The 27957-nt window shown below is 39.5% G+C and overlaps 1 protein-coding gene across 5 annotated transcripts in view; it reads left to right on the forward strand.

Moving 5' to 3' along the window:
* The window catches only part of Fgf14 (fibroblast growth factor 14), a 530980-nt gene that overhangs the window by 109991 nt on the left and 393032 nt on the right, over positions 1–27957 (forward strand). The window lies entirely within an intron of this gene.

Here is a 27957-nt window from a genome sequence, read left to right on the forward strand (position 1 = left end):
CATGTCTTCCCATGGGTACTGACCACATGATTCTGGAAACGTTACAGAGGGTTTTCTTTCTACATAAAGATCATGAAAATGGTCTTACAAAATGATTGTAAAGACATGTATAAATACAAGAAAACTGCCTAGGATGGCACCTGCTATCTACATGTACTATTGAATTATACAATATAAATAGATTATAGTATTATAAATTGATGAGTGTCAACAGACAACAGAGATAAAGACATGCATAGGTAGAAACTCAAGGTTGGATCTGGGCACCAAGGGCTCACAACTATGATACTAGTGACTCAGGAGGCTGAGATTTGAGGATAGCAGTTAGAAGCCAGCCCAGGCAGATGAATCCAAGAGACTCTTATTTCCAATTAACCTGTAAAGAAGCTGGAAGTAGAGGTGTGGTTCAAGTGATAGAATGCTAGCCTTGAGTGAAAAATGCTAAGTAAGAATGCAAGGCCTAGAATTCAAGTCCCAGTACCAACAACTCCAACACAACACAATGCTCATTGAGAAGATTAAGAAGAAAACAGAACTGGTTAAACATAACATGTACAATTTAGTTAAAATTTTGCCAACTGTAGTGCTATTTTAGTAATCAAAAGAAGGAAATGCCCTGAACCTTTTAACAATAGACTATAAGCTAGTTATAATATCATGCTTCCTATATAACACTTATACATAATTGTGTTATGTGGAAAGGATGGAAATACTGTATGAATCTAAACTAAACCTACTATTGGCCTATCTATCTATCTATCTATCTATCTATCTATCTATCTATCTATCTATCTATCTATCTATCTATCTATTATCTATCTATCTATCTATCTATCTATCTATCTATCTATCTATCTATCTATCTATCTACCCATCCATCCATTTATCTATCCATCTCCACACACACACATATATATATATATAGGACTGGAAGGAAATATAGTTCTATGTTAATAATAATCTTTTAATGGAGTGATTATAAGTAATTTAATTTATTATCTCAATTTTTCTTCCACAGCTTTTCATTACTTTCACAATCACAAAAATGATGTTGAAATAAAGTTAAAAAAACCCCACAACCCTGTTAGCATATGTCACAGGAGAAACAATACATGTTGTCACATCATCATTGGCTCATGGGAAGTTACCCCCTAGGGGCGTGAGCCGCACTCTGTGTTTATATTTCTTCATTACACTAGGAGCAGATGGCACTAGACCTTCTGTGTTTGGTGGAATTTGATTTCTCCTTTCACAATTGCTATTTGCTTTCAATCATTTAGCTTCAGCTTAACACATAAACATTCTGATAGAGGCAGAGAGGAAGCTTTCAGACTCACATAAGCACATTCTGAATTCAGTGAATTGTTTCCTTACACAAAATGTGTGTAAAGTGGGGTTTACCTTTCAGTTGATGAGTCTTACATCCTGAGTTTTAATACACAGCCATCCCCTGCTTAATCTACCCAGTCAGTTAATACAATACATTAGTCCATCAAAGAATAGCTCCGAGAAAGGCTGTGGCTGATGTTAGTATATACTACTGTTTTCTTTTTTCCTTTTCCTTTCTCTTTTAGAACTAAGCTACCTTTCTAGAATTTTTTTAAACTTCTCTGCTGCATTGCTTGTGACAGGTAAGCTCTGAGCCTCAGGAGATGGCTGCCAATTAGCTCTGTAATTTTGCACAGATCATTTTCCTTGCCAGGCCTGCGTGATCCTCACCTGTGAACATTAGGCCATGACTCAGGTGGTTTCTGAGGACGGGCCCTGGGTGTCAGTGGGATCATCTGAAGGATTTCAGCTGCACTTGTGTTCCTTTGTCGCACCCAGTGATGGAACCGGTTAATGGAGCCATTTCCGCTGGATAAGGGTAGGGCGGCCAGGGGGAAGGGAAGGTTGGGAGGGGTGCATGTCTAAGGGCACCTGCAGCCTGTGAGAGACAGGCTTAAGGCTTCTGGACTAATCAGTCTGTCTAAAATAGTTCCTAAGGACCTGGAGGTCAGGGGTATCTTATGGGTATAAGTTTTATATGTAAGTATACTCCATCAGGTAACTGTGACCTCTAGCAGGAGCATCTTGTGGATCCACCTGTGTCTAGGAAGGGACAGAACAGCTGGAGAATTAATGGGGAATGAATGGAAATGGCAGAGGTCAGCATCAGCTGTCTTCCTTCTTCCCTCAGTGTGACCTTGTGAATGACCAAGGTCATTTGCTGGGCTCTGATCTTCATGATCTGTTTTCCAGTGGGTCTTGTCAGGCAGGAGAGGAGAGCCTGGGGGCTGCCTTTTGATCTCCAGTGGATGGCACAGCCCTCTACAGGTTACAAAGGACGGCTGGGACTGGCGAGTTCAGTCCACCAGGAACCTTCCTGTGGGACCACATGGGAACCAAACTACATGCGAGCGGAGCATTTCCCAGAGTTGGGACAGGGCAGAAGAATAGGGGTTGATATGGAACGGTGCTAGTGAAACGTTCTCTCCTTTACGAAATGTGTCATGGTTTTGCCAAGTTTGAGTAACTTTGTAAACATTCGTTTTCAAATATCTTTAAGTAGTTGTATAGTCTTCAACATGTGGATTTATGAATATAGAGCATCTCCATCAGTGTCACCATTTCCATCATTTCCCCCTCTCTGCCAGCCCTACCGAGTCCCTCAAGTTCCCTGGTTCCATTTTCACATGTGTACATTGAATATTACGACCATATGCTCTTTCAGCTTAAGTCCCATTGGGCGCTCAACTAGGGGTAGATACATTTAAAGCAAGAAGACGTTGCATTGTTTAAAAAGGAATATGGAGTCCATAATAATAAAAAAAATAGATTCTCTTGACAGCCACTTTAACTGGGTTTATCATCAATTACTATCTTTTCATCATCTGCATCTGTTTAAAAATAAGGTGCATAAAAATGAGGCGGCTTTTGGGTAGCATGACAGTTGGCAAAATCAATATACAAAATTCTTGAACAGAAAAAGTGTTCGAATTTAAGATGAAAAATTCAGGCAAAAATATTAACTCTTATCTTTCTAGGTTGATAGGTTTGCAGGCAGCAACTTTGGCTTTCGAGTCTATACTTCTTTGCTTCCATTAATTTTATAATGGGTGCTGTCAGCACAGATACCCACAAATTACCCACACTACTAAATTAGTCATAGTTCTATTCTCCCATTATTAATGGCAGCACGAAGACCTTGCAATCTCTAGTTCTTTGCATCATTTACTGTCAACTTTCAAATGTCACACTAGTAACTAAGCACATCATTCTTGTCTTTCTAATGACTTATATAAGACACTGCTTAAATAAAAAGTTCTCTAAATATCATCAAGGCCCAAACACATACATCTTTGCAGGGTTTTAGAAGGAAGATTAGTTATGTCATGACAGTTATGTATTTCTTAGGCAAATTGAACAATGCACCGAAGACTTCAAAACTCTTCTAAAAAGGAAAAACAGATTCTTTGAACTGATAATGAGTAAACAATCTTTTCAAAGCTACAGAATTCTTTTTTGATAGCCTGTGTCAAATGCAAGAAATTATAAGACACATTCCTTGCTTTATGTGTTTGGGAGAAGATTAAAAAAAAAGATCTTCACTAGACTGTTTTTGATTTCAGCAATGATAAATTTAGTGAATGTGTGTGTGTGTGTGTGTGTGTGTGTGTGTGTGTGTGTGTAGATAGCCTTATCTATGCAATAGCAGCTTGTATATTCTCACACATTCTGAGAATAAGTTTGTAACTCCTGTTCATGTCTGAAACTAAGAAGTCTTAGACTGAGCAATTTATTTAAGCCCATTCCATGGGCTCTGACTCCAGAGTTTAGACTTATTTCCTACAATGCTTCCCAACAAGAGTATGTATCACGTGTCTTTGTGTAGCAGGAAGGGAATAGCTTACGATCTATGACATTGGCTTTTTATCAATTTTTTTTTTTACTGTTTATTGTTCTTAAATTGAGTTTATTTTTATAAATGTCTGTAAGCAGTCTCATGCTATCTTGCACCTATACTTCATGTCAAGTAATCCTTTTTAGGAGGGAATTAAACCGAGGTCAGCATGTTTTTTTTTTTTTTTTTAGGCTAGGCAGAGATGAACCTGGGGAGAAATATTTCCTTTGAGGGTCCAGAATCAGGACTTTAGAAGTATCATTGCTGTTCAGAAGTCTACTAGTTCATAAGAATAAAAGGCTGAGATCCAAATTCTGTATATTGAATATCCTTTGCAGGAATCCACATACACTTTTGGCCCTCTTGGGAAGCCTTTCCCCAATGGAAAGCCTCCACATCTAACACCTGATTCATTACTTTTAAATTTATTCCACCTCCTTAATCTTTCTGAACATTTCAAAAGTGAGTTTTAATATAAAAACTAGGAGAAAGAATCACTCTAGTTCTGAATGAAAAAAAGTATAAAGATGGTGAAAAAATACTTCTTAGTACAGATATCATGATTTAAATTTCTTATTAGACAGCATTTTTACATATTTAAAAAATAACAAGGATGAACTCTGTACTTTTTAGAGTGACATAAGAGAGATATAGTCTCAAGATGCAGGTGAGAAGTTTCTGTGGTATAGTATTATCCCCAGGCAGAACTGGGAGAGGACTGAACCTTAGACATAACTTGTCTCAAGAGGCAGTAACATTAACACTCAATACTCTATGACTCTGTCTTAGGCAACACATAATCTTGATGCATTCATATAGCATCACTATATGTCTAGTTACTGAGGATTTCTGGATATTTATAAGTAGGTTGTTATCACTGTTACATAAAAATTATTAGATAATGATGAGGAAAACATCACATAAGGCACATAGTATATCAGCATAGTTCCCTCAGTTTACCTGAGACTCAAAGAATAGGCCAGGTCAAACATAATCAGGATAATGTGGTAAATCGGTAGTTTTCAACATTTTTTGTATGAATTTATTTTCTGCTCTGTGTGTGTGTGTGTGTGTGTGTGTGTGTGTGTGTGTGTGTGTGTGTGTGTGTATACCCTGTCTGATAGGTTTTCATCTCTAAAAAAATCATAATCTTTACAAAAGGATAGATATATTACTATATCTATTTGAACTTTTATTTGAACTTTTGAGCAACATCAGAAAAATTGGCATTTTAGTCTTTTTTACTTATTGGTCACATAATTTTTTTCTGGGCACCTCATTCAAAGATCCAAGCAAACATGGCTGGGAGCTGTTGCTCAGGGAACAAGCATTTGAATGGTATTCACACAAAGCCCTGGTTCGAACCTTAGCATCGCCTGTCCTCAGCCATTGAAAATCTAAGCAGTAAGTCTAATCCAAACACACATTCCCTTATTGCCTAAAAGAGTCTTAGGGCAGGTTTTTTTTTATTTTGTTTTGCTTTGTGGGGAGGATAAATAAGTAATAAAATTCCAGAGCCATTAAAAAGAAATTTGATTTTAGTTTATGCAAGGTTGCTTTAAATATATGTAACACTTCTTTAGAAATTTAGCAGGGGAGGGGGAGGGGGTCCAGTGGGAGAGGTGGGGGAGAAGGGAAGGAATAGTAGGAGAAAAACAAAGGAGTGGGTAACAATGCTTGACAAGAAATGTACTCATTGCCTTACTGATGTAACTGTAACCTCTCTGGACTGCATCTTTACAAGAAAATAACATTTAAAAATAAATTTAGCAGACCAAGTCTTATGGACATCCAGAAGTATAAGTAAACAAGATGAGCTTCCTTGTATACAACAGGGGTATTGCTATGTTAAAAGAATATTTGAAGAGAATGTATATAAAAAGGAAGGCAGAATTAAGCACGATGTCCTGTTGGGCATTGACTGCCTGTTTCATGCTTTTCACAACACCTCTGGACAAGACCCCGAGAGGTGAGTGCTAGAGACCATTTCCATATGATCAAATGATTCCCTAGGAGCTGGTGAACTTGGTGAAACTCACATGGTTACAATGGTAGTAGAAAACCAAGAAGGAGGACAGAAAAGCAGGGAAAGAAACATTGTGTTTCTAGAGGTGCTAACACTGGACCTATAGACAAAGGAATGCTAAAAGGTGCTTAAATGGAGGAAAACATTTACTATGAAGTATGAATACACCTTACCCATCAAAGTAGCATTGAAAATAACACTGTTGTCTGCTTATTAAGTTTCAAGAGTTCTAAATTAGTGTGCACAAAATATCTGTTGCTAAAATTAAGTTCAGGAATGTAACTATTTTTTACTTCATTCTTCAGATTGCAAAATTTACCTTTCAGTAAGCACGGTGTTTATTTTTATCCGGTGCGCATACTGTTAGTCATTCTGGCAAAGGGCCATTCTAAGTCTTATGGAAAGCACACATCTGAACAGGTGGTCCTTGTTCAGATTTCCTCTTGGTGAAGGCTGTGCACCAGGAAGGAAATTGCATGTTGTGGATTAATTATGTCCCATGCTGCTATTTCTTTTTCTCACAAATTCTATTTCCTATAAACACCATTAGTTGACGGATCAGTGGTTGGCTATTATTAACTAGGTTAAGTATATTTTTTCATGTCCTTGTCCAAAAACCACTCAGCATGGATTGAACCACACCATATGTCCACTGTTGCTACATTTTTGTCAAAATGATGCAATGCAGTAAAGTTCCATAAACTCCCTTCAGCTGATGGGAAAAGAATTCTGTCTTTTTCTTTTTTTTTCAAGGGAAAGAGAATAGATTTAGTTTTGCTTGTTTTTTTTAAATTTGTCTCCTGACAGGTCATAAGATGTGGTTTCAACAATGGCAATCTATAATTCGCTGTGCTTGCAAAACTCTTGTACTCATAAAATGTGTTGTTCTACTGCATCAAAATGCATTAAAAACAATTAAAAAATAATCTTACTAAGCCAGGCCTGGTAGCACATGCATGGAATCCCAGCATTGGGGAGATGGAGACAGGAGAATTGGAAGTTCAAGGGCAGCCTGGGCTATAGAGTGAATTCTTAGTAATGAGTTGTTACCCTTGTTTCAGAATGAGATGGTTAGGGCTGGGAAGGTGGCTCAGTGGTAGAGCGCTTGCCTTGCATGCATGAGGCTCTGGGTTCGATTCCTCAGCACTACATAAACAGAAAAAAAAAGCTGTAAATGGTGTATGGCTCAAGTGGTAGCGCGCTAGCCTTGAGCTGAAGAGCTGAGGGACAGCGCCCAGGCCCAGAGTTCAGGCCCCACAACCGGACCCCCAAAAACAGAATGAGATGCTTAGAGGGCAGGGTGCTGATGATTGATGATGGGAAACCTGGTCCCTGTCATCTCTTAGACTCGGTAGTCATCTGTGAAACTCCTGGGTAAGTTGTGATGCACATGGTCAGCGAAACCTAGGAATTGTAACTAGATGGGATTGACCCGCACTTTAAAGATCACCAGGGTGGTGTGATTTGATTTGCTACACTCATTTATTGTTCAGGCTGTTCCATTGGGGCGATAAAAAGTTGATCCCATTCTTTATATGACATGTAGAGTCACACTGGCTCTGGTTATCTAAAAATAACTTTTCTCTGACTATGGATGTGGAGAGGAATTTTTAGAGCTGCTAAAGTGGACAACATTTTATAATTATAATCTCTTGCTAATCATGCACTTTATAGTATATTCCTGGAAATTACCTTAACTATTGCATTCACCTGTATGTAGTTGCTCACCTCCTATGTTTTGGTTTTCTTGATCTAGTGTTGGATGCTTTTATGAATATTAGGACCCAAGAAATCTTTTCCTATCTGTTTTGGGCTATGGACCAAACCATTTAAATGTTATTTGAATGCACAATGAGAAGATTCTATTTTAGCAGAATGCTAATTATTGGGTGATAGGCTAGAAAACGGAACATTTATCCCACTAGGACAAATGACGTCTCTGTCTTCTCTGTGACCTATTGAGCAATTTTGCAATAGAAGCAGATAAAATCGGTTGCCATGGTAAATTTTTCATTAACTTACCATAAGATGAGGCAGGCTCTCAATATAAATATTTTTCTTAATTTGGCCCTATTTGAACAGTAGAGCATGTTTTCCTCCTGATTCTTTAGTATATCTAACTCCAAGGATTATGACATGAATAGGCTTTGTTTGTTTTCCATTTCAGTGATTTAAATTACAAAATTAAGCTGGGTGCCAGTGGCTCATGCCTGTAATCCTAGCTACTCAGGAGGCTGACATCTGAGGATCACAGTTCAAAGCCAGCCTTTGAGACTCAGTCTGTGAGACTCTTATCTCCAATAAACCACTCAGAAAACTGGAAGTGGCACTGTGGCTTAAGTAATAGAGCACTAGCCTTGAGCTGAAGAGCTGAGGGACAGCACCCAGGCCCAGAGTTCAAGTCCCATGACTGACAAAAAAAAATTACAAGATTAACATGTATACAGTCAAATTAAAACATAGCAGGCAGTTATGGAATGAGAAATGAAGTGTTCTTTTTTTCTGTTTTCCAAATCTTTATTAGTATTTTTCAAAATCTTTATTAGTATTTTATATATTTGTATATTTTTCTAGATTTCCTTTAAAAACACTGTATATATGTGTCACATGCCTCTAAATAGCTTTTCCATGAACTAGTACATAAAATATCATGTAAAATTTCATAGGAGTCATTTTTAAGTCTTCTTCACAGTGTCTCACATTATTCCTTTGTATGGACAATAGCAAATGATTTCTCCAGTCTTAATGTGTGAACCAGCAAAGCCAAGTCCTGCAAAATGCCAGGAGCACAGTGCTGGAGAAGGTGGGTGGAAGTCTGGCTTCAAGATGCTCACATTTTTGTGCTCTTACTGATGGCATCCCTGTGAAGAGGACTATAAAATTTAAGGCTCATATCTTTCTAGTGGAAGTTAGTAGGAGGCCTTTCCCTACCACATTGGTTATTGGAAATAGATGTGGAGATGTCTAAGGCCTGTCTGCAAAGCACTCTGTGTGCGTTTCCTACACCCCAAATTGCCCAGCTGGAGGTAGCTGGTGGATGAATCTCAGGAGGGGAAAGCCAAGAAAGACCAGAGAGAAAACTGTAGCTGTGAACCTGGCTTCCACCACAGAACAGTGCCTACTTCTGAAAAGCTTCCGTGTTTTTAATCTAAATATTTCAGTGTAAGCCTTTATAACATGCATTTATTATTAACTAATTAATTATTTGTGCTAGTATTGGGGCTTGAACTCAGAACCTGGGCACTTACCTGTTTAGCCTTTTCTACTCAAGGCTGACATTCTGCCACTTGACCTACAGCTCCACTTTTCAGCTACTAATGAATGAGATATAAGAATTTTATAGACGTTTTCTGCCTAGGCTGGCTTCAAACTGCGATTCCCTAGATCTCAGCCTCCTCAGTAGTCACGATTACAAGTGTGAGGTACCAGTGCTTGGCATATATAACTTTGATTTTTTTAATGTAAAAAATTAAAATGCCTTATCTTGAACATTTAGCATCACAAAGACAGTAGAAGTATTTCTTGCACTATCCATGAAGAAAAGTTTTTCCACTCATATGATTCTGAAGATTAGCCACTGCTTTGGAATGTTCACATCTGTTTGTCCAGTGGAATCTGCTTTTGTCTCTGTCGCAGCTGATGCTAAATGCACACGTGGGCTCATAGCATCTTCTAGAGAGAATCATGTAGCCACGTTCTAGTCATTGAAATGGACACCAACCTTCCCTGACTCCTGATGCTCTTGCTAATGAAACCATTCAGCTCCTCTGTGAATCATTTGGATCTTCACAGTGAGGAGACTGCGAGCAAACTGTCTCCTACAGAGCCCCAGCTCAACCAAACTTGCTAGCTCCCTTCTATTTTTAGGGTAGCAATCTTCTCTTTATTTGAAATGTAATACGAAAAATCGTTTCATCTCTAACGCATTACGAAAGTGAAAAATAGACTATGGCTAATTTGAATTCTAGGAATATGCAAAGCTGGTAGCCACGCTTGCTAGGAAGGAATCATTTAGTTATTATTTTTTGAGCCCTTCTGTCATCTTCTCTTCCCCAGATTGGGAGAAAAAGGGTAGTATAACGGGCTATTTTGGAATATGTAAGACATGTGCTGATGAGCTATAATTACACAGTGACATCTTGGAGACTGCTATTTGTACGCTGTTCCTTGTTAATCTATAATTCTTTAAAGATGCTACGTTCACTTTGGTTTTCCTTGACTTGCACCCTCCCTGCCCATACCCCTTTTGTTTTATTTTTCTTATTTTTGATGGTACTGGGGTTTTAACTCACTACTTGAGACACACACCTTGCCCTTTCCCCCCATTTCTTTAAAATTAGGAGCACTGCTAAAAGACTGCTAAAAGACTTTTCCCTGCAACATGCCACCAGCTGTATTAAAACTTATTGCAACAGCAGAAGCTAAGGGTATTTAAGCATGTTAAATATTGTCCCAAATCCACTGCTTTGTTTCTGGGGTTTGGTTGTATCCTAGACAGTGGAGATGGATACTACTAGTGGATGGATCTATACTCAGGGTTAACATGATCTCCCCTAAGGTAGGGCTCTATAACTTTGTCCAGGTAAAACAAGTGAAACTATTAATTTTGTCAGATAGCCAAGTGTTTCTGGACAATGTATGGGGAGAGACAGGGAAAGAGCAATGACAGCAGGGGACGTTTGGGAAACCCAAAGGCCTGATCTGAGGCTTTCTTGAGGAATCAGGAAATTGCTCTTTGGGGAAATAACTTCCCTACTGAGACCACCGGAAACAACCGACTTTATCCTATTCAGTGACGGGAGAAGCAGAAGTGCTGTAGGCCTAGGGAAATAGCGGATCTAACAACAAGGAAGTAAGGGAGAAGGACATACTGGTGTCACTGTAAATTATTGGATGGGATGAAATTTCCAAATGCTAATCCAGAATGTCTTCAAATATGGTTAAGTTCTTTACTTTCCACCTTCTTCCCTTTTCTTTACTCAGCCTATTCATATGTCGTTGCGAATCAAGGGGAAGGAGTCAGAGGTTTGCAGAGAAAACCTAAAGATAAACACATTTTGTTTTTACTGGAGATATTAATAGCTGGAGATTTGAGTCTCACATATCCATTCAAAAGGCAACTAGGGCTGGGTGCCGGCGGCTCATGTTTCTCAGGAGACTGAGATCTGAGAATCCAGGTTCTAAGCCGGCCCAGGCAGAAAAGTCCTATCTCCAAAGAACACTTGTGGAGGACCTGGAATGCCCAGGGCTGAGGCAGGGATTGTGCAGGGTACAAACGATCTACCTGGAGAGGAGAAAGCTGTCTCGGGAGAGATGAGCACACACATGATGATGGTGGGCATCCTGGGTGGTGTGAGTAAGATCTACAAAGACAAGGAATACCTCTTCACAGCCATTGGAACCCCTAGGCTTCACAGAAGGAAGTTTTCCTAAGGGAATGGATGTTAGATAAGCACAATTTATTTGAATGATCTAGGCAGGAAGGGAAGGGGAGTGTAAGCCAGTGTGTTGTGCAGGGCAGGCATGCGAAGGGGCCAGACCCTCCTGCAGCTCCCCAGGCCAAGCTGGGATCTTCTCTGAGTCTAATCTGGAGGAGGGCTGAGCCTTTCACTTGGGGCCTGGAAAATTCTATTTGAATCAGCCTCTTTGACTGAGGGTTCCATCTTTAGAATAGGAGCAGATGAGGGAGATGGCTAACTTTCCTGAGTTGTTTCTAATGTCTTGAGAAGAGTTAGATGCTCAGAAAAAAAAAATCATGTGCAGCTAAAACTCTGCATCCAACTGCCGGAGTCAAAAAGGACCCTAGCTATCTACCCAGGGAGGAATGGACACCTTGACACGCTGTTCTCTTATCAGTCTGACTTTGAGGGCATTTGTTCTGGACCTGCTGAATGGACCTGGCAGGTTTAACCTTATAGTTTGCACACCTTCCATTCAGCAAATGAAATCACAAACTCATAAGCTCGCAGGCCGAGTCTCTGGAGCTACATGTGTAGCACAAAATAGACCGAGTGCATAGTTCATGGAGTCAGCTGTCACTCTAGGGAGCTCAGACTCAGGGCACGCCATGGAGAGTCATTGGTGCTCTGCCAACTGCCACTATATCCTCCTCCCAGGCACTGCAAGTCCTCAGAACTTCAGGTACAGGGGCTGCAGATGTCCCCTAAACAAGGGACTGGCAAGTGCTTTCCAAACAAGCATGCCAATGTCAGGAAGTCCTCAAAGGGAGATCAGAGAGTGCCTGAACCAAGTGTGGCATTAAGAAGGCCGGGGTGGCAGCAGCCAGCGCTGGCATCTGCCTGGCCTCCTCCCCTCCCCTCTGGGGACCAGGCAGGAGGAATGGATGAAGCTCCTCACCACAGGCTGAGGGTCTGCCATTCTCTCTGCCAGAGGCATAATTGGCTGAGGGACTGGGGCAGGGAAGGACTTCCGTTAGCTCAGCTGGTACAGTGGGAGAGTTCACTGCTCTGAAACGAGTGAGAAACTGCAGACAGCAACCTCACACGCACGCTCTGGTTCTTGTGTGAAGTATTCTCCTTTCCTGTGGCACAGTGGAGGCAAATAGGAAAACATCGAACTACCAGGACACCTGGTCAGGAGATAGATGGTTGGGTTAGAAACATACATGCTCAAGAAAAAGGACAAAAAGCTCAGCATTTCCAAGAGAAGTTTGGAACTATCCCAGCAAGTCTGACAAGTTACTCCGCACTCCTGGGATGGCTTCTACCTTAGCTTCTCCTGAGAGATTTCTTGAATATGTATGTTCTAGGTTCTACATCTGCTTCTCCCTCAACTCACACAGACCTCCATGTTCAGTGATGAAAATTCTATCCTTTCTGAATTTAGAAATTTGAGTAAAAGGTGAATTTCACCCTCTTGACAGATGACAGGACTTGTGTACTTTGGTAAGTGCACGGTTAAATTCCATTTTAATTTTCTAAAGCCTACTTTCTTTGCCAGACTAGGGGGAACATGGCTTGAGGTTTCCTAATGAAGGGTTGTTCTAAGGAAGCATGCAAGACAGGGACTCAGGGTCGGTGGGCGCTATTTTCCCTCATCCCCGAAGCCTGGACTCAACTCTGGTAGACCCACAGTGAGCCAGTCAGATGTTGGTAGCTATTGATCTCTGGGAAGAAGTTCTAAAGCAGAAGAGAGATTGCTTTCCTTTATTTAATTGTCCCTTCCCCAGATGCAAAATTTCTTGATAAGATAATTACATAGAACCAACACAGAAAATTACATTATTTTTTCATCTTACCTCATTTAGGAGCAAAGATAAATCTTGTTCCACCATAAGACCCTTTGTTATATATCTCTGCCCAAATGTTAGGAACACAGCTGATTGAATAGAAGAGGCTACTTTTTTTTCCTACTTTTATTTATTTAAATGGATTGCTTCTCCTCCAATCCTGCTTTACTTCCTTTTTCTTTGTGTATATATGTGTTATATATATGTACATATATATATGTATATGTGTGTATAAATATGTTTGCGTGTGGGGGTGAATTGACCACCTATGGCTTGATGCAGTTTTTCTATCATTATTTATTGCTAAAAAATAGCTAGGCACTTGGACCTGTTTTCCATTTAAATTTTCTGAAGATCAAAATTTTCTCAGATTTTATCAGAATAAATATCTCTAATAGTTATGGAGTATAGATGAATGTTTTGAGATGAGAGTGGGTAATTCTGATGTGCTCTACACTGTGCTTCTGATTCCCAAAGGCTGAATCGTTCCATTCTGATCAATGCAATTAGTGCCGAGAAGAAGGAAAGAGGTCTTCGACTTGGAACTCTTGTTCCAAAGCAGAAGTCACTATTAATTTAAATGGGATGGTATCAAATGATCAATAGGTTTAGAAGGGTCATCTAGCTTTATTCTGAAATGACCTCTTAGCAGTTAGTGAAAATAAACAAAGTGAGTTGGTCAGCTGAGCCAGTAGCCTTCAGTTGCTGTGGGGTTTTCTCCAGGACTTCGAGTTTTTGTCATTGACTTTCGAGTGGGTGTATTCGTTCCCCAGGGGATGTTTGCCCATGTCTAGATATAATTCTGTGTACTGTGTGCCGCAGCACAGGCTGCTGGCATCCAGTAGAGGGAGGACAGTGTGACCACTGAGCCTACTATCATTCTAGATACATCTTTAGACTGAGAACAAGGCATCTTGCAAGTGTCTGCAGTGCCACTCTGAAAAGCCCTGGGCTGTACCCATAGCAACAGTCCAACATCAGGATCCCTCACAGATGTCCTCACACAGAGGTGTTCTGGTCATCAGAGTTCTTAGGAATTTTAGTGGAATGTAAATCTGCTTCTGAAAAGAGGTTTCCAGGCTCTCCTGGATGTTTCTATACAATCCATAGTGAAAATCCTGCTTCAGCTTCTGGGTTCCCTTAAAACTTATTTCCATCACTGACCGAGAGCTGCGGTTGACCACAGGCTGATTTGCCTCCCTCCAGAATGTCCAGGCAATTCTAGAGTGCTTTCTGACACCCCAAATTGTGGGATGTGCGGTGGACACTTACCCAAGAGACTAGCACAAGTATCAGCTAGGTTCTGAGGGCCGCTGTTCATGGTCTATTTTTGGAAGTTGGGATCATCAATCCACATTTTCTCCCAATAACAATGAGGTTCCCCATCACTGGCATGGCTACCTTTGTCCTGTATGGCTGAGGGTGCATCTGACCCACATGGTATCACAGTAACACAAGCAACGAGAAGAATCTGAATTTATCTGGTTATGGATGGGTTGTGGTTGCAGGGTCTCAATGACATAGAAGTTTTTTTTCTCTCTCTCAGGTTACCTTTAATTAGAGAGGCTCCTGACTTAGGAGGCTTCTATGATACTGAAATATTTATTTGTACAGTTTAGGCAACTTTTCAAATTAATTCCTTCTTTAAGCAATGCTTCAGGTGGTACTATTGTCATTTCCATTTCATTGATGAGGGAACTGAAACTCAGCAAAGATATCCAGGACTGAAGTTGCTGAGCCAGAGCCTAAATATGATTTCTTTCTCTGACATGGTGGGTCTCCTGCTCTCAGTTAGACTTGCCTTGGTGAGCTCAGCCATGTTAGTACCTGCCCTCTACATCCTGCCTGGCCTTCTGTTTTATCCTTCTACAAGGAACTTGCATTGCACAAGTTCCATACTTTTTTTTCCTACTAGGCTGCAAAATGTACACAAAGTCACTCCCAGCTTGCTTCTTTCCTGACAATAGTCCAGGCAGATTGGATTAACTCTGAAGATTTCCTCATGTCTGGGGTCAGTAATCAGTTGTGACTGGGTATAACATTATGTTGACTTAATTATTTTTACCTATTTGTGTGTCATGATCAGTGATAAGCAGAGATGCAGAGGAACCAACGCAATGTGTTTGTGGGGTACTATATTTCACTTCAAATTTATCAGCAATTTAAATGATGGTGTGTACTCTTGCCAGTAATGGAAATACTATTTGGGGATTAACTGAGCCTTAGTAGAAGGATAAATTTGCCAATATTATTTCGAGGATGAGAAAGGAAAGCTGAAACAGAGTTAGGCAAAGGGTGAAGTTGGTATCTGATGGTCACGACGCACTGGAGTTGTGTGGTAGCAGTCCTGAGGGATCCAGACTGAATTTGGACAAAGTACTTCTCTGGCCAGTAAATAATTGTCTCAAAAACATGTTTTAGAGAACATATATTTACTAATATTTCAGATGTCTAAAACAATGCCTTTTCAAGATCTGTTCAATGAGACACTAGATTATCAGGATGTTAATGTTCTCCCCCCAAAAATATCACTCAGATAAATACTTGGCTATGCCCAAGAAGGGCAATGTCCGCCACACTTGAATGTGACTCCATTCCACAGTGCCTTCTTGGTCCTTTACACGTGCCATGGGAATGGATTCCTTTTCCCAGGAGAGAGACTTAGATGGGGCCATGATGTTTGATCACTCTCAGATACTACTTTCTTATAAAAAAGACCAAATTCAAGAAGCACAGGCAAAACAGTTTACATTCCAAACAAGTATATGAAGTCCTGAACTTCTCTCAGGTCAGAAGGGCCTCCGGTTGGAAGCTGTATCCCAAGAAATGGTGGCCACCATGGGGCTTTCTGGGTCAAGTCTTGTCTTCCCTCTTCTCTCCTAGTGGCACTTTGGGGCCGCTGGCTTTTTAATTCCTGGGATAGTTTCCTCGTAAACTATAGGCCTCCAAGCAGATGCCTTGTTCAGCCAAGATTTCATCATTTACGGGGAACGTCCATGAACAGAGGACCAGGCCAACAGTCTGGACCTGGCCCAGGGAGGAGGACTTGTGCCTCCCTGCCCATGAAGTCTGGTGAAGGCACATGCTAGCAGGAGCAGGCTGTTCGGATCTGCTTTTGGACCCAATGGTCAGCCCTTCTCCCAGTCCACAGAGATCCATTCTGGAACCGAGGAGCTGTTTTTCACCAGGAGAGGAAATGAAGCAAGAAATGTGAAAGGCATTTCCAAGATCCTGAAATATGCTTAGGAATTTGAGGACCTGAAGGGGGCACTTTCTTGATTAATTTTATTTAGTTTCCACTTAGATCTAGATTTAGCAAACAAAGGAAAACATGATATTTGTCCATTGATTAATTTGATTTATTTTCCACTTTAAATTTAGTAAATAGGGGAAAACATATTTGTCTTTCTCAGTCTGACTTGTTTTATTTAAAGTAATTTCCATTTTTATCCATTTTTTATGCAATTACATTTTTCCTTAGTTCTAAATAAAATGGTACTATATCTATATGTGTATCTATCTATCCATCTCTCTCTTTCTATCTATATATATGCATATATAAGACATTTTAAAATCTATGCATCTGTTGATAGCCTAGGCTGATCTGGTCTCAGCATTTTTATACTGAACATAATATTCATATTTCTCCCTTTCCTCTTCTGGGATACTGACTATCTTAAAGAAGGACTGTGTAGCCTCCTCTATAAAAATGTCTGCCTACAGCATTTCCTCATGTTTCCTCATTCTAACACAGTTGTTAAAGTAGTACCCATTAATATTTTAACAGTCTAAGAGATGGGGACAATGTCTTCTTTTTCATCATAAAGCTGAATTCAGTTCCACGCAAACACATACTACTTTCATGTTGATTGGCTAACTCATAATAAAGCCATAAATTGTCTAACAAGCCTGGACACTTTCTCATTTTCCTCTGTACATAAGGAAAATCTTTGCGTCTCCTCAGCAAACTTTGCCTTTTCTCTGGGTGCCAATTCCATCCCTGTTAAGCTTTTTATTTTTACAGGCATGTTTTTTTCTACTATGTGTGCAAACCAGCTCATCTTGATCTTCCAACAGTTGATGTGGATCTGTTTGTAGCATTGTTTTGCTTTCCTGTGTTTATTCACCAGTCAAGTGCTAATTGGTAATTTAAAATCTTAGACATTATCATGGATGCTAAGCTAGTATGACAGCTTAATGTGAGTACGTTATTTACCTGATTAGGTGTTTTTTTTTTATTTATTTATCATGAAAATACCATACAGAGGGGTTACAATTACATGGACAAGGTAATGAGTACATTTCTTATCATGCATTGTTGCCTCTTCTTTTGTTTCCCCTTCCCATCCCTTCTCATCTCCCCACCCCCGCTTCCCTCCCCCTCTCTGTCCGCCAAAGTAGTAAAGTTCATTTTTCAACATAATGTCTTGTACATCTCATTGTTGCAATGGGTCCACCTGTATCCCTATTTGATTAGCTGTTTTTTTGAGAGTATGTGTAGAGATGAAGAAAAAATAAGTTTGGGGAATAATTTTCCTTCTAGCCTGGTAGATATTTTTGTCAAGTGACTTGACCTTTCTGTGCTCCATTTCTAAGAAAAAGGACAATGCTAACAGTCACCTAACACAAGTTGTATAGTTCATTTTCAATGAAATGTCTAATGAATATCAATGCCGAATTAGTTTACCCTTTGTCCCACAATTCCTGTGCTCTCCTTTACCCTCCCCCCAAAGATAAACTTACATACAAGACAAAAAGTACAGAAATAAAAAACAGCAACAAAGGAGACCCTCCCTCCCTCAAACAACAAGAACAAAAAGCAAAATAACAAAAAAGCTCTCATTTCTTGTTCATTTCGATAAACATCATTTTATATGATCATATATCCATGTAAGTTATTGAGCCTTTGTGATCCTTTCCTAAGAATATTCTCCTTTGTTCTCACTATGTGACTGTTTAGAATCCTGTTTAATTGATCATGTCTAAATGTAGTTTTTTTTTTGTCTTTTATCATCTGTTTTGTTTACTTGTAGGCACATTCTAATCACTACAAATAAGGGAAACCATGGTCTCCTTTTTTTGTTTGAGGATAATAAAAGTCCTTCACATGTGATTGTGCTTATTAAATAACATCTTTTTTTCTGTTAAATGCTCATTTAGTCCATTGTGTGTGTAATGAATATTATCTATTTTCACAACATCAATTATTTTTCATCATTCATATTCATAGAGAGAAATAACATAGCTAGAAAAATTCTATCAAAATGTTAATGGCTGTTGAATTAGAGATAATATATTTATTTTATTCTTTGAAGATGCCATTATTATTTTCTTAACCCATCCTTTATCTAATAAGCTTTCTGTTGGTGTCTCCTATGTAGCAAGGACTTTGCTAAAGCCTAGTCATCCAAGTATGGATTAAGACCACCTTGATCTTCCAGATGAAACTTGGGTTGCTTTTTTTTTTTTTTAACGAAATTTCCAGTAATTGGACTATGACATTTTCTAATGAACCGATTCTGACAGCAGAATTTATTTGCATTTTGCTGTAGGTGTGATAGGACACACATATGATTGCTCTTCTCTACTACTTTCATAAAAGGAACCCTTTCAGAGATATGTTTTTTTCCATGGATAGGGTTCAATAATAAGCTTAGGCGGGAAGCTGGTGGAACCTGGGATTATTTGAAGAAGGGACACAAACACAAGATTGGTTTGTCTACTGGATGGGATTTCTGAAAAAAAGATGAGATAATTCTGCTGCCACTTCTAAATACTTTTCTTTTCTTTTGACATTGATTAGGGATAGCTGGTAGTTTCTACATTTTCTGCAATAAGAACAAATTGGTGGTTTTCTACTATATTATTGAAGGGCTGTTATTGTGAAGTCATTTTGCTCCGCAGTGCAACACATTAAATCTTGTTTCTCTGTGCCCTTTTGTGTGTTGATGGAAGTGTGTTTCTTTCTGGGAACTGGGTTCTTGGCTATTTGTAATAATGGATCAGCCCACAGGTCTTTGATGGAGTTGAAATCAGCCTACTGAATTGGAACATGCATTGTTACTTTTAATGTCCTTTATCTGTGGAGATGTGTTTGCTTCACAAAGCTGTTCATGAACAAATAACTAACAAGTGATCAAATGACACCTAATTTTCACCCAGTAAAAAATTCAATGTGTTGGGCTGGGATGTAGCTCAGTGGCAAAAGCACTTGCCTAGCAAGTGCAACATCCTGGGTTCGATCCCCAGTACCAAAAAAAAAAAAAAAAAAAAAAAAAATTCAATGTGCTTCATTCAAAGAACCCGAAACATAAAATATAAGATATATGAATATATACACATGGATATTGAGGAATAGAATTCTATCATTTTAAAGGACTTAAAAAATAAAAATGCTGTGCTCTCCTTCCCTAGTTCTGCATGTTGGTCAAAGCATAGAATCTTGGGAAACCAAAGAGGATGTGAGAGTCACAAAAGAAGAACCTCTGAATCCTATTCTGAGGCATCAGGGATGGGGTTTTCACCTCACACCCAACTTGCAAGTTACACTTTCACCATGGAAAAACTCAGGACCAATAGAGAACACAAAAATGCCAACCTCCAACCCATCCCAGAACTCCCAGGCTCACAAAGACCAAGAAAAATGGAAGGCCAGAATAATCAGTATCAGTTTGAAATTTACAGGACCGCTGGATAATACCTAAGGTTTAGAATTTAGGGGAAACTTAAGTATAGGTAAGGAATTAGAATTTACTAACTATAACAGTAAGGGGCCTTGTTGAGGAACAAAAATTCCAGTATTTAATAAGTGGAAATAATTTTTGCTTGTGTTTCAAGGGAGAGGCTGCTCTTTAGAGCTATTGCATGTAATTCTGCTCACTAATTAAAATAATACTAATTAATTACACGGTAGTTGTCTGTTTGTTGGTAGCTACTAGTTACCATCTCCTAGGCTAAAGGCATTGTATATTATTTATTGTATGCACACATTTGATGCATTTCACTGACCATAAAACTCAGAGAAATTAAGGAATGTCCACCAAGACACTCCGCAATTAGTTGTGAAATCATGAATTTTCATATTACTAATTTTCAAATTACTGATCTTTTACCACACTGAACTTGTCAACTGATTATTATTATTAAATATTATTTTTTGCCTGCTCTGAAGCTTGAATTCAGGGCCTGGGTGCTGTCTCTAATCTTTTTTGCTCAAGATTAGTGTTCTACTACTGCACCAAAGCTCTACTTCCCACTTTTTGGTGAGGTAAAAATTTAAAAAAGTAATTGGAGATAAGAGTTTCTTGGATTTGTCCATCTGGACTGGCTTTGAACTGTACTCTGTAGATCTCAGCTTCTTGAGTAGCTAGGATTATAGGCATGAGCCACAGACATCCAGCTTCCTCAATTTATTTTGTACCAGTGATTATGAATTTGTTCTCTCCCTCATAACTAGTTATGGTTAAATAATTCAATTTTGTTTAATATAAATAAATGTCAGCACTAGACATTTGTTATCAATGCAATGATATTATAAAAAATGACAATATATTTTGTGCTTAATTTTTAGCAGAACACTGAAAGACCATAGTTAAATGGAATTACTGTTGAAAAAGGTGATATTCTAAAAAAAATACAGACTTTGATTGAACAAATTGATTTCTTCCATATTTTTAATGGTCAAAGCTAAGCGATGCCTGAAAGGGCTCTGATGCCAGCCCTCCTGGAAAACTCCAAGTCTACTTTCCCTTATGTTGTAGTCCAGGTTAGTCTGACAGGGTCAGTTGTTCTGCTTTGTGACCTTATCCACAGACCCAGGGTCATTCTAGATTGTTGCTATACTCTTCCTCTAGGGCTTTATCCTGATCTCCATGGCCATTTTTAGGCTAATACATCACTCTTCTAGTTTGTGGGAAAATAAGAATGAAGAGTAGAGAGCATGACCAGGGTTCTTATGGCCAAGGTGTGAAGTGACATACATTATTTTCAAGTACTTCCGTAACAGAATGAGTCACATGACCATGCAGACCAGCAAAGGAAGCTGTGAAATACAGTCTCCCTGCTGTATCTACTGGTGCCTACAGCAAGAGTACAGAACTGACTTGGAGGAAACAGTCTATCACTCGCTAGAAAAGAGATGTATTCAACAAAGATAAGATAGATGGACCAAATGGACTTCAAAGCCAACAACTGGGAGAGAGGCAAAGTCTAAGGAGGCAAGGAGATAGATCCAAAGAAAGCAATACCACATTCTATGACTTAACAAGCATTTCAGAAAGTGTGATTGAAGGGTGTGGTCTGGTTCAATAGCATTCAGAGGTAGAGACCAACAAATAAGAATGGATTAGGGGAAGTGGCGCTGTGGTTCAAGTGGTAAGGCGCTCACATTGAGCACTCAGGGACAGCACCCAGGCCCAGATTTCAAGCCCCACGACCGACCAAAAAAACAAAAACAAGAATGGATTAGGCCATGAGAACTCCAAATTCATGAATGGACCAATGCAGTTACAAGGGGTATGGGGGGGGGAGTGGCTTTATTAGTGCAGAATTTGCTCCCCTTTCCTCTCTCCTGCCCATCTTCCATGGAATGAGGCAGCAAGAAAACCCTTGCCAAATATGAACCCTGATGGTCGCCTTCCCAGCTTTGAGAAATAGGAACCACAAATCTTGGTCTAATGACTCAGTCCGAAGCAATCTGTTGTGGCAGTCCAAATGGACTAATGCCAATTGATGGCATAGTTAGGACATGGCTCTTCTTGTGAGTCAGGTTCTTTTTATTTTTTGTCATAATAGCTAATGTAAGTACAATTTAAATGAAATATAGTCCCAGATGCCTGGGGTGGGGGGAGGGAAATAATAGGAAATGAGGGGAGAACAGTAGGACCAGCTAGAACCTTTTTCAGCTAACAACTGACTTACGTGATTCATAAATCTTTTACATGAGTTTTATTTCATTTCACCCTCACAAAGTGGATTATTCTGCTGATGCCCATGATAACATGCTTTATTGAAATCCAGACCAATAAATGCAAGCAACTAGAGTTAGGTTTCCATGAAGAAAAGCCACTGTCTCACTATCCTTCCTTTGAGTTTCTAACACTTGAGGCGGTCATTTAGTTTATTTCCCATTTTCAAGTTGCTGAGACCAAAGATGCTTTAAATCTTAAATACAGAGCCAGCAGAACTTGCATGACTTGTAGAAAATTATTTCTTACCTAAAAATAAGACTTCCTGGCAGGAGCTATTTGCTGATCAGAGCTTTAGGGCTTTCATTGGTGCAACTTGGTCTCTAGTGATTTGTCTCTGTTCATTGTACTCTAAACAATCACTCTCTTTCTTCATTAAGTGGATGGTTCTGTAGGTAATGAGAGGACAGGTTGGCTGCTACTTATAGAAAGGGTTTTTTTTTTCATAATGAAAAAGAAGACTATCTTGATGTTGAAGTTCTCGAGCCCAAATTAGCAAGGCAGGTGGATGATCATATTTTCACTGTAGCATAACTCCAGGGGGATTCTGATGTGTTTTTGGAAGTTGTCCCAGTTCTTTATGACTAAGATGCAACAAAGAAATATGACTCTTTTAACTTTATTATTGTTTCTTATTTTTTTTTAAAAAGAAGACAATTGGGGTGTGGTCAATGCCACTGTGTTCTGTGATATGAACTGTACAGATCACAATTCCAGGACAAACTGTGAAACCAAGCTATCAGAGACCACCCATACTTTATTTATTAAAGTGAAGGATGGGGAATTCGGAATTATCTTCCAACTTTCATGGCGTGGCTCCTACATACATACTGTCCCTCCTTTCTATAAGAAAGGTATTTTATTTAAGTGTGTATTAGATTGTTAGTATCATAAGCTCTTCTAGTTGGGATGTATCAGCCTCCCCCCCCTCCACAACCTCCAAACCACCCTTCTTATCCGTCTAGTGGAAAATATATTCAGTGAAAAATGTCAGTTATTTGAATTTGTATTTCCCTGATCCCTGATAAAGTTGAGTTCAGATCTCTTTCTCACTTGTATTTTGGGTTGTTTCTTTTCTCTTAACTGTTTATAGAAACCTTGTACTTTTATCAACCTGAATACTTTGCTACTATGCTACATTTTGATGAATAGTTCTCCAAATAAGGAGTGAAAATTGTTCTCCTAATAAAAAGATGTTTCTCCTAGCTTTTTTCACCATTATGCTTTCTTTTTCTCACTCATTCTGGAATTTGCAGGTTATTCTGTGGAGACATTTATCTTCCATCCTTTGTATCTGTTTTCTCTAGCAATATGTACTCGGTAGGTCACAGTTGGTGAGAAATGCGACTGTGCTGTTTGAACTTACAAACTGGGGGTTTCTCAGTATGCTACTTTGTAAAGAAGGAGACTGGAAACTGGATAGAGAGGGAGATGGAAAGTGGGCGTGCATTGTTTCTTAAAGATGCTCCCATCTGTTCTTGAATTTGCTGGAAGAGATTTATTTTAGCTGTACAATGTTACAGGCAAGGTAGGAAGGGAAGGCACGCTTTGCAGAGTGAACACGAGTCTTTATTATATAATGTGTGCATTGGAAGAAGCTATCACTTTGTAGAGCAGAGAGTAGCAGGGATGGGCCTTAGATTCGGTCTTGACTTAAGAACAGATATTTCTTTTCTATCATCTCTCAGCTCCTGTGCATAATCTTGTTGAGAGTGATACACGTTATCTACAGGAAGGATTTCTGTCTATATGATGCTGATAAAGATGTAATAGTGCAGATGCAATAAGACAGCAGCGTTCCTGGTACTCTTTGAGTTGGACTAGACTGGGAAGTTGGGAAAGAGTCCTGTTAAAAGTTGCCATTATAGCAATATCACATTTGGGGAGTGTCAGTTTTAATGAGAGACCTTTTCTAATCAGAATTTATTTTGCATTCATTCTATGAAAGTATAATTTGGATTTTCAATACTAAAGGCAGAATTCTGAGTTTCTTCAGGGCCATTGATGTTTCTTAAAAGTGTGTGCCTTTAAGCTATGTGTTGAAGGAAGGGACTTCCTGGTCCCTTTTTCTAGAAGCTGGTGTATGCTGAAGGGTGATACCTAAGAGAATGTTGAAGGGACTTGAGTAAGAAAAGCAAACATGAAGTCATAAAGGCTAAGAAAATGTTATCTGGATTTTCTTGATCACTTGATGACTGTTCACTTGCAATTATTCATTTATGTGTACATTTGTGTATACTTTCTTATTTAAACTTGCAGGTGATCTCCATTTTGGCCAGATGAGGAAATTCTATGAATGCCTATGGATTCTTTTGCAGTTTAGTCAGCCACACTCCAAGCCCACCACTGGATTGGTCGCAGCTCTCCTCAGTATAGAGTCCCTGTGAGGCAGCATTAGCACCAGCTGGTGCTTGCTAGACATGCCCCAGGCAGGCAATGTATGGTTTACAGGATTCATGTTAAGAAACATCTCTTCACCTCTAATAAAACTTATATAACATGGACCTTAATTCCTCTTCTTTATATCTCACTAATAAAAGGTACATCAGGCATTTCATTGAATAGAACAAAACAAGCACCCCTCCCCACCAACACGCAAATTGCCTCCAAGCAAGCAACACAACAATAATAACAAAAGAGCTTCTCAAAACTGCTTGGCCAGAGTATGATGAAAGAGACAATCTGACTAGAAGCAGGTTCAGGGCTGTGTGGTCTGTCGGACTTGGGCAGGAAGTCCAGCTTGTGGCTTTCCAGGGTGACATCAGCAAGTCAGTGAGCTTCCTCTAGCTCAGAGGGAAGTGCAGGTTCTGATGCTTAACCCCAAATCCTCCATCTCCCCTGTACTCCCACTCACTGAGTGATAAGCAAAGTGGTTCATAGCAGTGCAGAAAAATGTCCAGTCATGTTCTTTTCTGTAAAGTATACTTGATTTTATGCGTTCTGCTTCTTGAGAAGCTGACTTAGAAAGTAGACTCATAAGACAATAAATGAGCTAAGGCTTACCCTTACGGAATGAAGAGGGGGAAGTCTATGTAAAATCCTTATTAGATTATTTTGATAGTTTAACATTAGTTAATCTCTAAATAATTACATTAAAACATCTCTAGTTAATTTGCTATAAAAATGAATCAACGGTTCTGGCCCTCTACTATGTTACCATCTAGATTTCTTTTCTTTTCTTTGTTTTTTCCTTTGTAGATCATGGGGCTTGAACTCAGGGTCAGGGTGCTGTCCCTCAGCTCTTCAGCTCAAGGAAAGCGCTCTACCACTTGAGCCACAGTGCCACTTTGGTTTTCTGAGTGGTCTATTGGAGATAAGAATCTCACGGACTTTCTTTGCCTGGGCTGGCTTTGAACTGTGTTTCTCAGATCTCAGCTTCCTGAGTAGCTGTGGTTACAGGTGTGAGCCACCGGCGCTGGGCTTACCATCTACATTTCTAATCTGGATTCCTGACAATAAAGTATGGAGTTCGGTTTCTGAAATAGCATTTTGGAGAGGGAAGATATGCAAATGACTTTTAGCTAAAGAAAATATTTTACAAAACGTGCTCATGATGTGTATCTCTTTTGTAAAATAAAAGTCAGCTATGAGAAAGGTGCAGGTTGAACGGTAAGACAGAAGATGAAAACATTCTTTATGTTCTACATAATTTTAATCATCCCTGGGAAAGCACTTGCTACCTGCTTTATCTTGAATTATGACATTTGTTCTTGGCATTTGTTAATCACTGGATTAACCTTTATTTTATCCTTGTAAAGCCTCCACTTCATATTTTCTTGTTAGACCATTTCATCAATAGACCTGAGAGTATTGTGTCTCAGTTCGGCCTTTACGGTATACATGTCTTGTGTCCCAATTATCGCGTTTAGTCAGCACACCAATTTAGTTAAAAGATAAATTTAATGATGATAAAGAAAATGTCTCTTATTAAGCACACGCTGGATACATAAATGGCAATTAACTAGATTTGGGGGGAGTACAAATGCCTGCATAATTAAATCTTGAGTCAATGTTAAAAACATGATTAATATGTGGTAATATATGTTCCAGTTACCAGTGTTGAGGAGCTACACGATGTTGGTTGACTCAGTAGATGATGTCCACAACTCTGCATCTGTACAGAAATCTTTACTCCTACTTCTAGTTGCTTCGCTATTGAACTTAATACCCTATCTTTAAAAGAGGTTCTAGACATGATAGCCTAGATTTGTTTGATTGTTACTTGTTAACTTATAGGTTAACTTAGGGGTTAGTGCTAGACTGCAAAACTTTCTCCCTGAAAGCCAGAAAACAACTGAAAAAATGGTACTTAAATTTCTTTTTTTTGCCTTAGGTGGCTAAAAATTCCTAGTAATATGAAAAAAAGGTTTGTCTACTTTTTGTTTTGCTTTATTTTGTTTTTAGTTTAGTTGAAATCTAGGTTGGATTCCTTTCTTTTGGAAGAGTGAGACCCTCAAATGGTTTACAAGCTCGGTGCACATGCTTATTCGAAAGAAGTAGAGCTGCTTCTGACCCTTCCTTGCTACCTGTTATCTGGTGACCCGTTACACACGTGGATAGAAGCTTAGTGTGGGGTGTGCTCCCTCCCAGAGCCTTCCCTGTGGGCACACCAGCAGCAGGAAGAGTGCAGGGTCTGCTCCCTTGGTCTGTCTTGCTGGTTCCCCTCAGGAAGAGCCATTCATGGACCCAGTGCAGAAGACACTGCACAGACCCTGTCATCTCCTGTACCGGTGCCCTACCCCCACTTCCCCCAGCCTAGCTCCTGGGTGACTCAACCATCTCTACCATCTCCTGGGGTTCTCAGAAGAGAAGGAAGCTGCTCTTATCCCATCTCCCTGCTCCTCACAAATCAGGGTTCCACTGCCTATCCGTGCTGACTTTCTACACTTCTGTCTGCTTTCTACACTTCTACACTTTCTACACTTCTCTTTCGCTGCCTTTACCACATTTCACCCAGTGTTAGTTCTCTGCCAGGCATACTTCAGGCGTGACTGCATGGTTGCTTGCTGATTGAGTGACCAGCACAGGCCTGGCCATGCATTGGTGAGGCCAGGAGCACAGATGGGGAGATTCTGCACAGCCTTCATCTCTGCTCTCTTCTTCCCACATGCCCAAGCTCTAAGAGTGATGCTTCGCTTCCCAGGCTAGTGCACCCTCCTGTATTCATGCCATTAACTGTTACTCTTCTTGTAGATCTGGGATTTGGGGGATAATTAAAGAAAAGAAAAAAATTCCTCCCATGAGAATGGTCACTTTGCCTGCACAATGGTAAGTGAGCATGGACGATGTGGGATTCAGTGCAGGCAGAATTCTCACTAACATTTCTTTGAGGATTTTCCTTCTGGAGAGACCTGTCATACAAGGCCATTGCCAATTTGTTTCCTCTATTATCTTCTATGACCAGATAATCTGAAACTTGAAAGTGAGGGATCCTGTGTCAATACATCAGTAAAGGCAGAACAAAGGAGGTTTACCAGCTAAGAAGTAGGGAATCAAGACATCAGAGAGATGAGAAAATGTTCTTCCTTGATCTGATTCCCTTTGGCCATCAACTTAGATGTTTATTATATGTGTTTGTATAGCCTTAGGCAGATCCTTTTAAACCTTAAGGTGCACACAGTTTCTCCCCAACAAGGGATTAAATGAAGTCTAGGGGCTTTCCAGATCTAACAAATTGCCAAGTGACCTAGGTTGCTAATGGCTGGAGGACCAAATTTTGAGTAGAAAAGTCCAAAAGCAAATTTTCAATGAAAAGTTTATTGGGTTATTTAATAGCTGAATGAAGATGAGATCTGTGAATTACTAATAATCTTTAATTTATTCATTTGTGAAA

The sequence above is a fragment of the Dipodomys merriami genome, unplaced genomic scaffold (genome assembly GCF_024711535.1).
Source record: "Dipodomys merriami isolate MVZ:Mamm:240054 unplaced genomic scaffold, mDipMer1.0.p SCAF_6, whole genome shotgun sequence".
Lineage (NCBI taxonomy): Eukaryota > Metazoa > Chordata > Mammalia > Rodentia > Heteromyidae > Dipodomys > Dipodomys merriami.